This window comes from Cydia amplana, chromosome 15, assembly GCF_948474715.1.
Source record: "Cydia amplana chromosome 15, ilCydAmpl1.1, whole genome shotgun sequence".
NCBI classification, from domain to species: domain Eukaryota; kingdom Metazoa; phylum Arthropoda; class Insecta; order Lepidoptera; family Tortricidae; genus Cydia; species Cydia amplana.
Genome location: NC_086083.1, coordinates 10,180,591 through 10,193,821, shown reverse-complemented (window position 1 = coordinate 10,193,821; position 13,231 = coordinate 10,180,591). Strand labels below are relative to the sequence as shown.

General features: G+C 36.9%; 1 protein-coding gene across 1 annotated transcript in view; it reads left to right on the top strand.

The window, feature by feature from the left end:
- The first annotated feature begins 10,506 nt into the window (after positions 1-10,506).
- LOC134654594 (AF4/FMR2 family member 3) overlaps positions 10,507-13,231 on the top strand; it is a 156,362-nt gene continuing 153,637 nt past the window's right edge. The window contains exon 1 of the mRNA XM_063510063.1: positions 10,507-11,102. The gene's annotated coding sequence lies outside the window, so the exon portion shown is untranslated. The remainder of the gene's footprint in view (positions 11,103-13,231) is intronic.

Genomic DNA, 13,231 nt, shown 5'->3' with positions numbered 1-13,231 from the left:
TAGGCGACACAGCTCAGTTAAGAAAGCACATCAAATATGTTATGTTGGTAATTCATAACAATCAATCAGATTTATTGTTTTCCCATTTATTTTAATTACTTTATTTTCTTTTCCTTTTGTAAGAACTTGATATGTTTTCTGAAAGAGCTACGTATTTGTATGATTCCATACAAATTGTATTACACCTTATGTGTATAATTGCATGAATTCTATAGTAATTTAAATTGTATTTTTTTTACTTATTTTCTCGTAATGCATGTTAATTATAAGATGTAATTTTTTTTTGAAAAGATGTGTCCCGCCGAGTTTGTTGCCGGTCCCATATTGGGATACCCTCCTACAATTGAGGGGGGACTTAAATCTTCTCGGGGCAGAGGTGTAGGGTTGGAGCCGGTCTACCTAGCTTTATTTGACGTTCATAAGCGCATTGTAACTATGCCTACTTGAATAAACTATCTTTTATCTTATCTTAAAAGCTAAAAAGTAATCCCCAAGACCAACTAGCTACTACACTACAAGGGTATCCACTTCAGTGTTTTAGCTTATTTTCTGCATTGTCTAGTCATAGTATGAGGACAAAGCACTGACGAGCGCCCTTCAGAGTGAGAGCCCTCTAGGAAAATTAAATATTTTCCCTTTTTTCGTGAAAATGTTGCGATATTCCCGCCGCAAAATTCATGGAACACGTTTAATTAAAATGTATCACTTTTCCGTGATACCTGGCTGAACTTTATTTGTTCTTTTAATGCAATTCCCGCATATTAATTGGCCTTTTAATTTACGTTAGAATTTATTGATATAGGTATACGTAGATAAGTACACGCCTATATTTTGTATAAACTTGTAACTGTCACAAATTCTCACTAACACTGATGACTAGTACATATTATAATCACCATCCTTATGTAAGACCTAGTGTTGGACTTCGTCTCGTTGTAAGTGGGTGGGTGTGAGCTATATATGTAATAGTCCGCCGACTAGCGTCAGGACGTCCGCCTCTATGGATTAGGGAATTCACACTGCATAATCAATTGATATAAACTGAATTATTTCAGTTGAGTTTTTCTTAGTAAATGACATTTGAACTAAGAATAAGTGACCCAGGCCTCCAGTGCCCCAGTCTGGAATCGAACCAGAAAATAATTTAATTTGTTCTAATACGTTGATATTTTGTAGATACGTTTGGATAAAGTCATTGTTACGAGTCGAGGTTCAAAACTACGAACTCTGGTTTGGATGCGGCACGCCTCACCGGCGGTGACCGCATTATTTATATTTATTTCTAATGAATTTTATTTTACATCCACTTATTCAGAGAGCTTTACGGCAAAATGCGTGTATCGGTTATTCCAAGTAGTGCCTTTTCTGCGAAATTTCTTATTCAGCCAACCATTTTTCGTTTTGATGATAACAACCTTATTTCATCTTACATACTTCCTCGATTCTTTCTGTGTATCGTACAATGAAATCAAATAATCTATTACTTATTGTAAACTTTCTGAATAGACAATATGATGCCATATCGTTAAAAACAAATGTAATATTTTCCGGTCTTCGACGCATGTGGTCATTTCATCACTATAGGTACCTTAGATTTGTTATAGTATTTCCATATTATAAACGTCATCTTTGCAATTTCTCAACTAACAATTCGTTTATTGCTGAAAGTATTATAACTAATATAAGTACAGGAAAATAAGTGTTTTGCTGTAGTTAAAATAATCTAACATCAGGAAGCCATCACCTAAGTCTTTCTCTTTTCACATGTTTTTCTGAAAAAAATACTGTTCGGTACGCAAAACAGTCTTAATAACCCTTTGAATCTGTTAGCCCGTCTCCCTAAAACATGACATTGATAAAGCAACAAGTCTTCGCCACATTCGCGACATTTTATCCCAGGGGGAGGGTGGGGGCGGGAGGACATGTCGCTCTCGCGGTACCTATAATTATTTCGTACCCACTTTGGGTTTCTTTCGCGTTCGGGATAGAGAAACACTGCCGTATTCGAACTTCAAGATATTCACAAGAGACGACACGTACTAGATCCATTCTAGATACGTTATAGTTTAGATTTCAACTAGTTCTCTTTTGCAGCGCAATTCGGGCAACCAATGTCACTTTTACGATAGATCGTGTTAGATATCTATTAGATGTGAATTCGATCTCTAAGTCATATCTTGTGGAAATCGTTCAAGAGTATCTCCTGAATCGCGGAAATGTCAAATTTGACAGGTTAGATCTTAAACATATCGTTATCGTATCTTGGCGATGTCTAAAAGATATCTAATAGATGTCTATTACAAAATCCGAATCGGGCCCCTAGTCGGTTCGGAACGACGTCGTATTTTTCCGTTTGCACGTCACCGGATGAGGTGGGAAGTGGGAATACTCCGCTTTCAATAAATGCAAGCTACGATGCAGATGCCGTTCATAGCGCAGCGTCTGAAAAATGGCGCTGTATTACTCTTAAACAGATCCGCCTTGTTGGATATTCTGAAGTTTTGATATCAGTTTTGTCGGTTTGATATCTAGGTACTCTAGCTTTGCAATATATCTACCTGTCCTATATCTATTTATGAAGTCTTTGTAGTAGCAGTATGTTAGTTAGAATCATGGGACTTCTGGCTTCCTTAACAACTTTATTGTTGAAATCTTCGCTTTGTTTACATCATAGTCTACATTTGCATTACAGTAAGCATGAATGTTCAATATCTTTACTGCCGAATGATGTAAACAGTTCGTAGGAAACCCGTTAGCAAATAGACGAATCCTTTGCTACCGTTCGTTGATGTTATATTGTGAATTGCACGTTTTCTGGAGTCGTAGTTTACGAGATAATTACTGCTGGTGTGGAGCTCGCTTTGTGTAACTTGTCTTTAATCGTTTCAGTTCTTAAATAATTAAGCGTTTAGTTTCTTTGTTATTGCCCTTTGTAAAACTTACCTATATTGCTTTTAAGTCTAGTCAATTCTGCGCAGTTGTGTGTAAGTTCTTTTATAGTACAAGAGTTTTATATTATTTGAGTTACTTAAAAGTAGGTAACTGTGTTTTATGTCTTTTGGGAATATACGTTTTAAATAAACGTATATATATATAATATACGTTTTAAGTATTATTCGAAGCGTAGTTAAAACAATAAGAATAACTTGTAGAATTTATCGATAACAGGTTTGCGTGACACGTCATTAGTTACACGTGTCGCGTTTCTGTAAACTTATTATTGTATTTTTTACAAGTTAGTTTTAAGTATGAGTACGTTTCATCTAGAATTAAACAATAATTTGTTAAAAAATATAAGAAATGCCTTAATTTAATATTTCTTTTAACATCGAAGCGTACCTTCTTATTAGTCCTATTTCAACACAAAACCTCTCAAGCAGATGTATATATGACGCGTTATTTAAGTCTGTGGACGCGTTGCTCCGTGTAGTCTCCTGTGCAAATATCATTATTGCACTATTATGATCTATCGTGCCGCGCGTCACTCTCGAACTTACCTACACTAACATGTGGAGCGAGAAGTGACGACCATAATTAAATTAATTGAATTGTATAAGGGTAAAGAGAAATAGGGCCGGATTTATAAAACCTGTATCTTAATTTATAAAATAATAAATAAAAAAGTACACTCACAAATAACATTCTTAACTAACAGCGAAAAAGGCCTACGGGACAGCCGACGCTCAAACAATTTCCTTATCAAAAGCGCGAACAAATTAGTTTGGTCAGAAAAAATTTACTCGGGAAGGACCGAAGCTCTACAATAGTTTACCAATAGAAATACGTAACTCAGCATCATTGAACATCTTTAAAAAAAAGCTTAAGTGTCATATTTGTGAGACTATATTAATATAATAATAATTATTAATTAATTATTATAATTATTAAATTATTAATTATTATTAATATAAGAATATAATGTTATTTTTTCCTTTATATTAGGTATTTTTATATAATAACACGCCAGCTTGCAACCCCCCTGTTAGTAATCGGCTGCCGTACTTTATTGTCGCCCGCAACTCCAGAGGTGTCGCATGCGCGTTGCCAATCTTTTAATAAGTATTTTATAGTAACAATATGTTAATTATGCATGCATAATTTACTGATTTTCTCATTTAAGTGAAGTTTTTGTTATATCTTCTTGAGAAAAAATAAAGATTCTTAAACCTGATTTGTCCGGCCGACTCTAATTAAAATGTAAAAAAAAGTGACGGCCATGATAAAGGCGCGACAGTCATAGGTTTGAAGAACGCCTCGAGTAACCTACGCTCCTGATACCCCCATTCTTACAAACTTGCAAGCCTACATTAACTAGTACTCGTATTAAAAATAGTAACACCCAATATAATAGACGTTTGTTTACCGACACACCTCAACACGCGCAAAGCCCACTTAAGTGGCCATTTGCGCACCATCTTATACCTAAGATAAGGTGTAATGGTTGCTTTAATGTCTTCGTCTGTGCTATGGCGCGTCCCGAAGCTGACCTTATTAGTCCAGTGCCAACCCGGGGTCGGCCGATCTATGCATATTTAACCTCGGGATTCCTCCATTGCCCGGATACTATCTACAAGTATTACTATTCAAATTATACACCAATATTAGACGATTTAAGTAAACCAGAGAAAACTTCAAACCTTAAGAGGCTCTATGGTGTTGTAGATGTCCATGGGCGATGGTAATTGCTGATCATCAGGCAATTTGTCTGCTCGTTTGCCTCTGCCTCCTATATCATTAAAAAAACTGAGATGAGGCTTGCTGATTCTCAACATAAGTTGGTTTAAAACCGAATGGCGTACGAAAGAGTTGCTGTTTGGGAAAGGGTGAAAGGAAAACGTCTTGAGGAAACCTAAATATACCTACTCGTAGACCTGCAAACAAATTCAAGGATCTCTGTGAAGTTGACAATATTTAGGCAATAGGCTAGCGTGTGGACTGTAGTTCAAACCGTATTAACATATTAGGACTGAATGTGAATCGATCGATGTCCACGCAAGAAAAAAAAAACTTGTAAAAATTAGACAAATCTTGTAAAAACTAGTCAAATTAGAAAAACCCTGAAGAAAAGATTATACATTTTGTTCAGCATAGGTATAATTGGCTTTACCTGCTGAAAAAGGCAAAGATTTCACTACAGTCTGTTAAATTGTGTTTTTCATTTCGTAACAGTTTCAACTTCAACATAATTATACATTTTTTAAGGTAAATAGTTCTGTGAAACAACGCTCGCTGCTATCTATCGAGTGGATGAATTTTCTCTTCGACGAAAGTTAAATTCCGTTGAAACCGCGCTAAATTTTCGACTTAGTCTGAAACCTAATTTTACTTTAAGTAACAAGTTGGTATTGGTATATCGAAATCAATATTGTCAGACGCAGAAAGAGAAAAGCTTGTCTACCGCGTAAATCGTGTTAGATGTTTACACCTTGTCTACTTCCACATCTTTGCCCGATCGGATATATAGGAACCGCCCTTGCTAAATCATCAGTAGGGCGCAAATTTCCTACGTGCCAAATTCGTCGAGAGTGTCAGGGTACAGTCGCCATCAGATATATCGGAGCGGCCTAGGTGTTCACAACATTGAACACGCACTCTAACGCCTTGACAATAGAGGCGTGTTCAGATATTTGTGAGCGCCTTGACCGCTCCGATATATCTGATGGCGACTGTACGAGAGCACAGCTTTCCCACACTAGTCGCGATTAGCATCGCAAATTCGCAAACCGTATCTAGAAGTGTCGTTAGTGACGTAGACTTACGTGATACTCCTGTTTTGTCTTTTACGATGCTTACAAGTTGCTGTTTACTATTTTGTAATTGTTCTATTATTCTAGGTAATGTTAAATATATTATCATTTTATTTATCTATAACTTATCAATACTATTCACCAATTTTAGGTGTGCTGATATTAGTAAAACAGCGTTCAGTTCGGACAATTTCGTTTCGTATATTTGTTTGGGCTGCCATTCAATAAGTTATTTTTCTTACCGTTGTTCAACTTTGTGCTTCCGTAATTCCATTTTTATTATCTTAAGTTATGTACTCGTAACACTTTTTCAAGATACCAAACGGTGACCATGTAATCTAAATGTCACCATTAATTCTCCCGTGGAATGTTATGTGGAATTTAGTCATGGTATGACCGTGGAGGCAGTGCATTTATTTCCTTGCCTCGTTGACCGTACTCTGACGTCTCTGACTAATATGCAGACACTGTCCTTGGCCTGGTTCGTGCTCGCTTCAAATTTATGACTGTTGCGTTCTAGAGAATCGGTATGAGAAGACTCTTATAGGGTATTGGTGAGGTCCAAGTATCTAAGCTCTGTGCAAAGTTTGAACTTTTATGACGACTTTTTCAACGGGTTCAGACAGTCATGAAAATATCTAAATTAATTAATTGCTATAAAATCAAAAACAAAACGGGAAATGTAGTAAATAAGTCATACTAAATTCGATGTTCCTTATATAGTTTCTATTGTCTAGGAGAGGACACTGACTTCTGTAACACAGGTCTTTACCTAGCCCAGAAGTCAGGGACTTCAAAACCCACTTAGTAATTTGTTTTATGACAATAAAAATATTTTATTTTATATTTTATTTTATTAATTAATAAACAAATCAAAAAGAATTCTACGAGCTGTACCGGTCGCAAAGGTGCCCATCACACTGGCCGCGTTACCACTTTGGATAGCGATGGGGTTATTAACTTAATGTATAAGTTGTGGTTACCTATAATTAGATAAGCATCAGTCATGATTGTTATATAGATTTAAGAGTATGTAAGATCTGTTGGTAATCCTAAATAAAGATAATAAAATAAAAATAAAATATATTACAATTTATACCAAATTCTTTTTTTGGACCAGTTCGTCTAATGATTAGTTTATTTGAGAATGTAGTTTAATTAATGTATTTTTAATTATAGAACTTGAACTCCCATCTCATCATCCTCTTCTATATTTAATTTGACCCCATAGGTCAGTCACGTAATCGATTTTGTTTTCTGTAATAACAATTAGACAAGCTCAATTTTGAATTCTGTAAAAGTGTAAAGGACTTAGCGTAAATAATGAATTGGCCCCGGCACCATTCAATTTACGTAGTATCGCCACACGTGCATAACTTATATGTAGGTATATCATGCAAAAGTCAGTCGAACAAATCGGAATTAGGTTTTTGATTAGGTATGTCATATAGGTAGTCTCTTACATGAAAGATACATGTATTTGTTAAAACACAAACTTAACATGCTTAATGATAATATTAATATTAATTCAAATTTGCTATTTGACACTATTTGAGAACGTTTTGACGTGCTATCTCTGATTCTGCAAAGTTGAAAAACTACTCAGGCCCGCCGGGCGCGTTCGACATCGAGACCTGTCAATACACAACCGATCAAAAACAATCAAAACCTCGTGACAAATGTACGAAATCACTTAGAGAAGAAAAACCCAGTTCCAGTATAAAAGTTGACATGTCCCCTCCCCCCCTATAAGCGTGTCCGGTTGCCCCCCGCGGTAAATTCCCGCAGGTCTCTCTCGGGACGAAGCCGACTTGACGGTTCGCGTCAGCCGCTCCACTATGTCGTTACAAATTTGGGTCACAGTCGCTATGGATTAGTATGTTTAGCCTCGGAATTATAAACTATTACATACGAATACATACGTTTTCAGGGGGAAAATTGGGCGAACCGTAAAATTTCGCTATAGTCTATTTTGCCATATCATATATGATAAACAGTTGTGATGTGTTTAGACTTTAGATTCCTTCAATATCCATGATTTTAGTTGGACTACAATTTATCAAGGGAAAATCAAGTTTTCCGAATTAACGAGCAGTAAAAAAACTAAACTAAAGAAACATCATTATGGGTTGACTTAAAAAAAATCACGTTATATTTTCGTTTTCTAATGAAACAATACGAAGAATGCGACTTAGATGGTTATCGATATTGCGTAAATTAATGTGATTACGCTTATGGCTCAACCGTCACGGGTCGTTCTTATTGTAAAGAATGTGCGTGACCAAAAATCCAAAGTCGTTCACTTTAGAGACGGAACGTTCAACGAACGAAAGCAATGTGAAGTTCACGAAGAAATATGTTACATACAGTGAACGCATATGCTTTCACTGGTTACATATTACGATCAACACGTTTTTACACTGCGTCATTCGCCAGTTACAGACCGCGCGTAATCATAACTTACAATTTCGAAATATTACTGTCTGTTTCTGTTTGAATGTAATTGTCTATTTTTAATCGTAGCTATACCTATAGTGTCATTCAATAGAACTTGCTAACTATGTAAACAAAAGTAAGTAAATTGACATTCAGTGTCAATTTTAGTATGGCGGTTTGTTTACATAGTTAGCAAGTTCTATTGAATGACACTTTATGTCTAGTCTAACTAAAGTTACTAATGGGTTTATTTTAGTTTAAAATTGTGTTTTTTGGATTGCTTTGATGTTGGGTTTCCACTTGTCTCTCGTTAAAGTTTTGGCCATACTCGTCGTATCTTCCTTATTGCGCAATGTAGATACTAGGTATTTACTTTTGCGTGTTTTTTGCTCACAATCCAAAGTTCTGTCATTTATGTCCGATAAGTGATGAGCTGTGTTTACTTACATACATAATGACGGGGATTCGCGTAATTATTATATCTTTTTATGTAATTACGTATGACATCCATTTTGGGGCTTTGAGTAGAACTTAAATACTTTCCGTTTTTTGTATCTGACAAGTCTGAAATGTTCTTTATATTGTACTCATATATATCTAATCTGCACTATCTAAACCTCTAAAGTATACGGTAGAAACATAAAAAATATGTAATAAATAAATATTATGGGACATTTTTACACACTAATAAGCATACCTCGCAACCGAGCTAGCAAATCTGTAGCAGTTGTACGTCAGGGTTATCACTACTACGCATAAACTAAAGTACAAAAAATATATTTTCTTTGTTTTCAAACACACCAATATTATCAAGCAATAAACATTCCATGTTAATATTTGAAATAAATGCAAAAAAAAAACGTGATTTTATAAACAAAATAACAGATACATTGAGACGCATCTAATATTGACATTGACCTGTTAATTTATATTATTTGACAGTAAATTGAACCGGGTTATATCGGAAGAGGGTCGACAAGGTTCTCGATCAATTTTATTAATCTTACATACAATAAAGTTAAAGCAAAATGTTTCATCATAATCGCCAACCCTGACACAAAACTGTCATATGCTACGGTTTTGCTAGCTCCGTTGCGGGGTATGCTAATAAGCCTTAAGAATGCTTGTGTCGTGGGTAATCAGACAACGATATGTATATAATATATAAATACTTAAATACATAGAAAACAACCATGACTCAGTAACAAATATCTGTGTCATCATACAAGTAGTTAAATGCCCTTACCTGGATTCGAACCCGGGACCATCACCTTCATAGGCAGGGTTACTACCACTAGGCCAGGCTGGACTGGTCGGACAAAAATAGCATTCGCATATTTCTGTTTTAATAATGCAATTGCGAGTGGATCTTATACTGGGTGTTGTATGTCGGCAATAAAGGATATCGTGCATATCATGATTACAGGAACAGGATGTAATGAATTTATAAAATACACGAAAACTGTGGATTGTGTAATCTATCTATTACTTATTATGTACTTAGTTCATTTGCCATATTGAAAACTAGTTCCTTTACACCTGTGCGCAATCCTACGCGTGTGTGCAAATTATAAGAATTAATAAGCGAAAAAACATACGCCAATCCTCCTAAAGCCTGTAAACGTTACGGCTCTCACGAAATATACCGCAAAAACCTCAACGAACTGTATCCATCAAACGAAACTCGCTTCTTAATACAACCAAAATATACTACCACTGTGCATTTATTACGCCTTGCTAAATGGAAATTCTCCGCTACTCGCTCGACAATATAAAAACAACCTTAACCTCCTAGTCGTTAAACCACTTTTCAAACACCGCTTGGTCTCTAAATAATACCTCTATCTTAGTAGAAGTGACATTCGTATTAAAGCGAGCGATCCGCTAACGACTCAATGTTATCACGATACGGTGCACATTCGATTGATCGCTCCGAGCGCGAAAAGACAACAATATTCGATTTGACTTTATGGAGTGTGCGAGTTTATTGTAAAGGTAAACGATTTACAACCATGGGGCGTGGTTATAAGCATGATATTTGCTTTTGGCCGGAAAAAGGCGAGGAACAATAAAAATTACGGCTGGTGTTTTGCGGACGGCCGCTCTTCGTCCGCTTCTAAATTCTTTTTAGTACACAAATGCATGGATTAGATTTGATATTTGTTGTAGGTATTTATGATCGGTCGAAATTCATTGTCGGGTCACTGATCCCCATAAATAATAAAAGATTTAACGGTTACAGTCTACGCTTATCTAACAACCGTATCCGCTGTGACAACAACCACTGAAGAAAAACTAATCCGTGTCAATTACATTTTAAATGTTATTTAAAAGAACTGCCATGAGAAGATTGTCTTACTACTTAATTGAAAGGAAATGAACATAATTCAATCGATCATTATCATAACAAAGCTTTCTTCGGCTCTGAAGATGATTGAGCATATCTGGATAATTCGGGAGATGAGTTACAGCGGCGTACTGGGAGGCTGACTGACGGTGCAATATTGGGTATTGGGAACGTTTACAACATAATAGAGAACATTAGTCCGATCCACTTTTGACATCATTATCTGTGTAGTCGAGTGACGATAACCTGCGAGCGTAGTGCGTTCGACGCTCCCGCCCCGCCTCGCGGCAGTCGCGCGCGTCCTCGCCTGCCGTACAGTCGTGCCACACCGTCAGCGCATGCCTGCTTCACCAAGCTCTCAAGGGTGCGCGGGGAACTCGGTTTTGGCGGGTTTTCGGACGTGATGCGCCTTGCACCCCCCCGCGGGATGCGCACGTGTTGCCGATGCGCGCTCTTGTATGTGCCGGCGCCCCGTCACAGTGAAATCTGTGGCGTGAACTGTCAGTGATCACTTGGATTGCAGTGTTGGATTGTAGGATCGGAATTGGACGCGGTCGCCTTCGCGGCTTTTTGTAAGAATCGCCCACTTCGACGGATGTTATGTCCATGATGTTGACTCACCCGTGACGCACTCGATCGCTGGAACTGGGAATTATTTCATGATTCTATCGACTGTAATTTACAATTCGTTACGATGCTACGCATAAAAACTCGCCTGTTGACACTCGGGGTTAATAAAATGACGATTTATGATTCGGACACTGGGGCTCTGTAACGTAGATAAAATGAAAACATTAAATTAGGGCACGAATGAGACCAATTAAACGTCCGCAGTTATTTTTATCAGTCGCAAATGAGAATAATATTCTGTCTTGCATTAACGTGCAGTTAATATATAAACTAAAAGTTTTATTAAGACCCATTCGTAATTACATTTATGTATTGGTCAACTAATTACAGAAACGAATTAATCGAATGATACTTCCGAAGATAAAGTTAATGGAGGACAACGCAAATTACCTGAGCGCCTACCTGGCTTTGAAGTAACAAACACCATTCCTTTAAATAGGGACGAACTCTTTCTTTCTTATACCTAACAAATTAGCGACGAAAACTCATTTCCTGATTATTTATTTTATTAAACTTAACGAAAAACTATAACAATTAGTGAAATACAATCATTGCTTTTAATTCTTCTCATTTCCACACATTGCTGTTGTATTTTTCTATTACCCATTTCACTGTCTGGGAATTTTTGCATTTCAACTTTGTAGGGTTTCCTCGTGTGTTTATGATTAAAATTCTTTGTGTTTGAGGTCTGCAATTTTGTATGCACAAATTCAGCAGTACCACAAGGAATTTTAATTCATAATTATTTAAGAAATTTTTGTAGGAGATATCCGAAGAGATCCACCCTATTAAGCTAATTAAATGTAAGATTACGTTCACTTGTAAATAAGACGGGTGGTCAATCGAGTGGCCCTCGGGGTCTTTTAGTCTTCGGGTTACGATTATATTCCCACGGACCGTCTTAAGGGTTACCTTCAATTGACTTGTAAAAGCCGAGCATTTCACAAATTGTGAGCCCTGTCTACGGCATTACTCCACTGTTTACCCCTATATCGACCCCATTGTGCTACCGAAAAGGGCCCCGGCCCACCTTATCCCCACATCTCAGCTGACGTTTTTAATGATATACTTACGTGGATAAAGAAAAGTATTAAAACACTTAAATGCGATTGGTTTTTGTAAAGGCTACTAAGGAGTTCAGATTAGGTGAGAACTAGATGTGGGCCATGTGGGGGTTGCCTTTGAGTAAACGATAAGGTACTTACAGTTCGACCTCCGCTTAAATCTAGGTTAATGTTTTTGAGATGTGGAACGTACAAATTTAGCTCATAAAGAAAAATACACGGTTTACGACAACCAAATTTGATTGTTAACCTTGACAGCCATTTTTGTCGAAGATATTGTACCCGCATCATTCATACGGTAAGGGTGATCGGATGGGGTAGAGGTTTTCTGTCCGCTCCCTCGAATCTTTATAAAAATGAGCCCACAAAATTATCAAAGAACAAATCAGTCAGTTAGGCTTCTAATTCCTGTTCATTGTACTAATAATTCTGATCCTTGCCAAGAGTTGGAGTTTAACACAGTATGATCTTAAAATCTTGTCCTGTCCAATAGCATAATTAACCGTAATGAATATGGTATTAAATCCGGCAGAATGAAACAGTGTCGGCGATGGTTAGACACAACACCGATCAATCACAGGGGAAAACATCCGAGTAATGGCTCCTCATGGCCCTAAGAAAAAAGCCGCCACATCCTATTTACTCAGTTCGGTGCTAAATAAGGCAAAATGTATCCGCGGCCCAGCCTCGCAATTAATCATCGGGCCGTCCGGAAATTTCTAAGTAATCATTTCTTGAATTAAGATTACACCTTATTCTCCTCGTTTTATAAAACGGCTTTACGCGGTCAAATCTGGCTGCCGTTATAACATTTCTGGAATCCGACATCTCAACTTGCGAAGGATAAATATATTTTAACATTTCCACGTGTATCTATTCAATTAATCCCGACCTCGATTAATGTCTTTGAAGAGCAATGACGACAATTTGCCTTTTGATTTATCCTTGTGACGTTACGCCGCTAGCGAAGCCCCAGTCCTCCAATATTATCCTTCAAAGCAAACTTA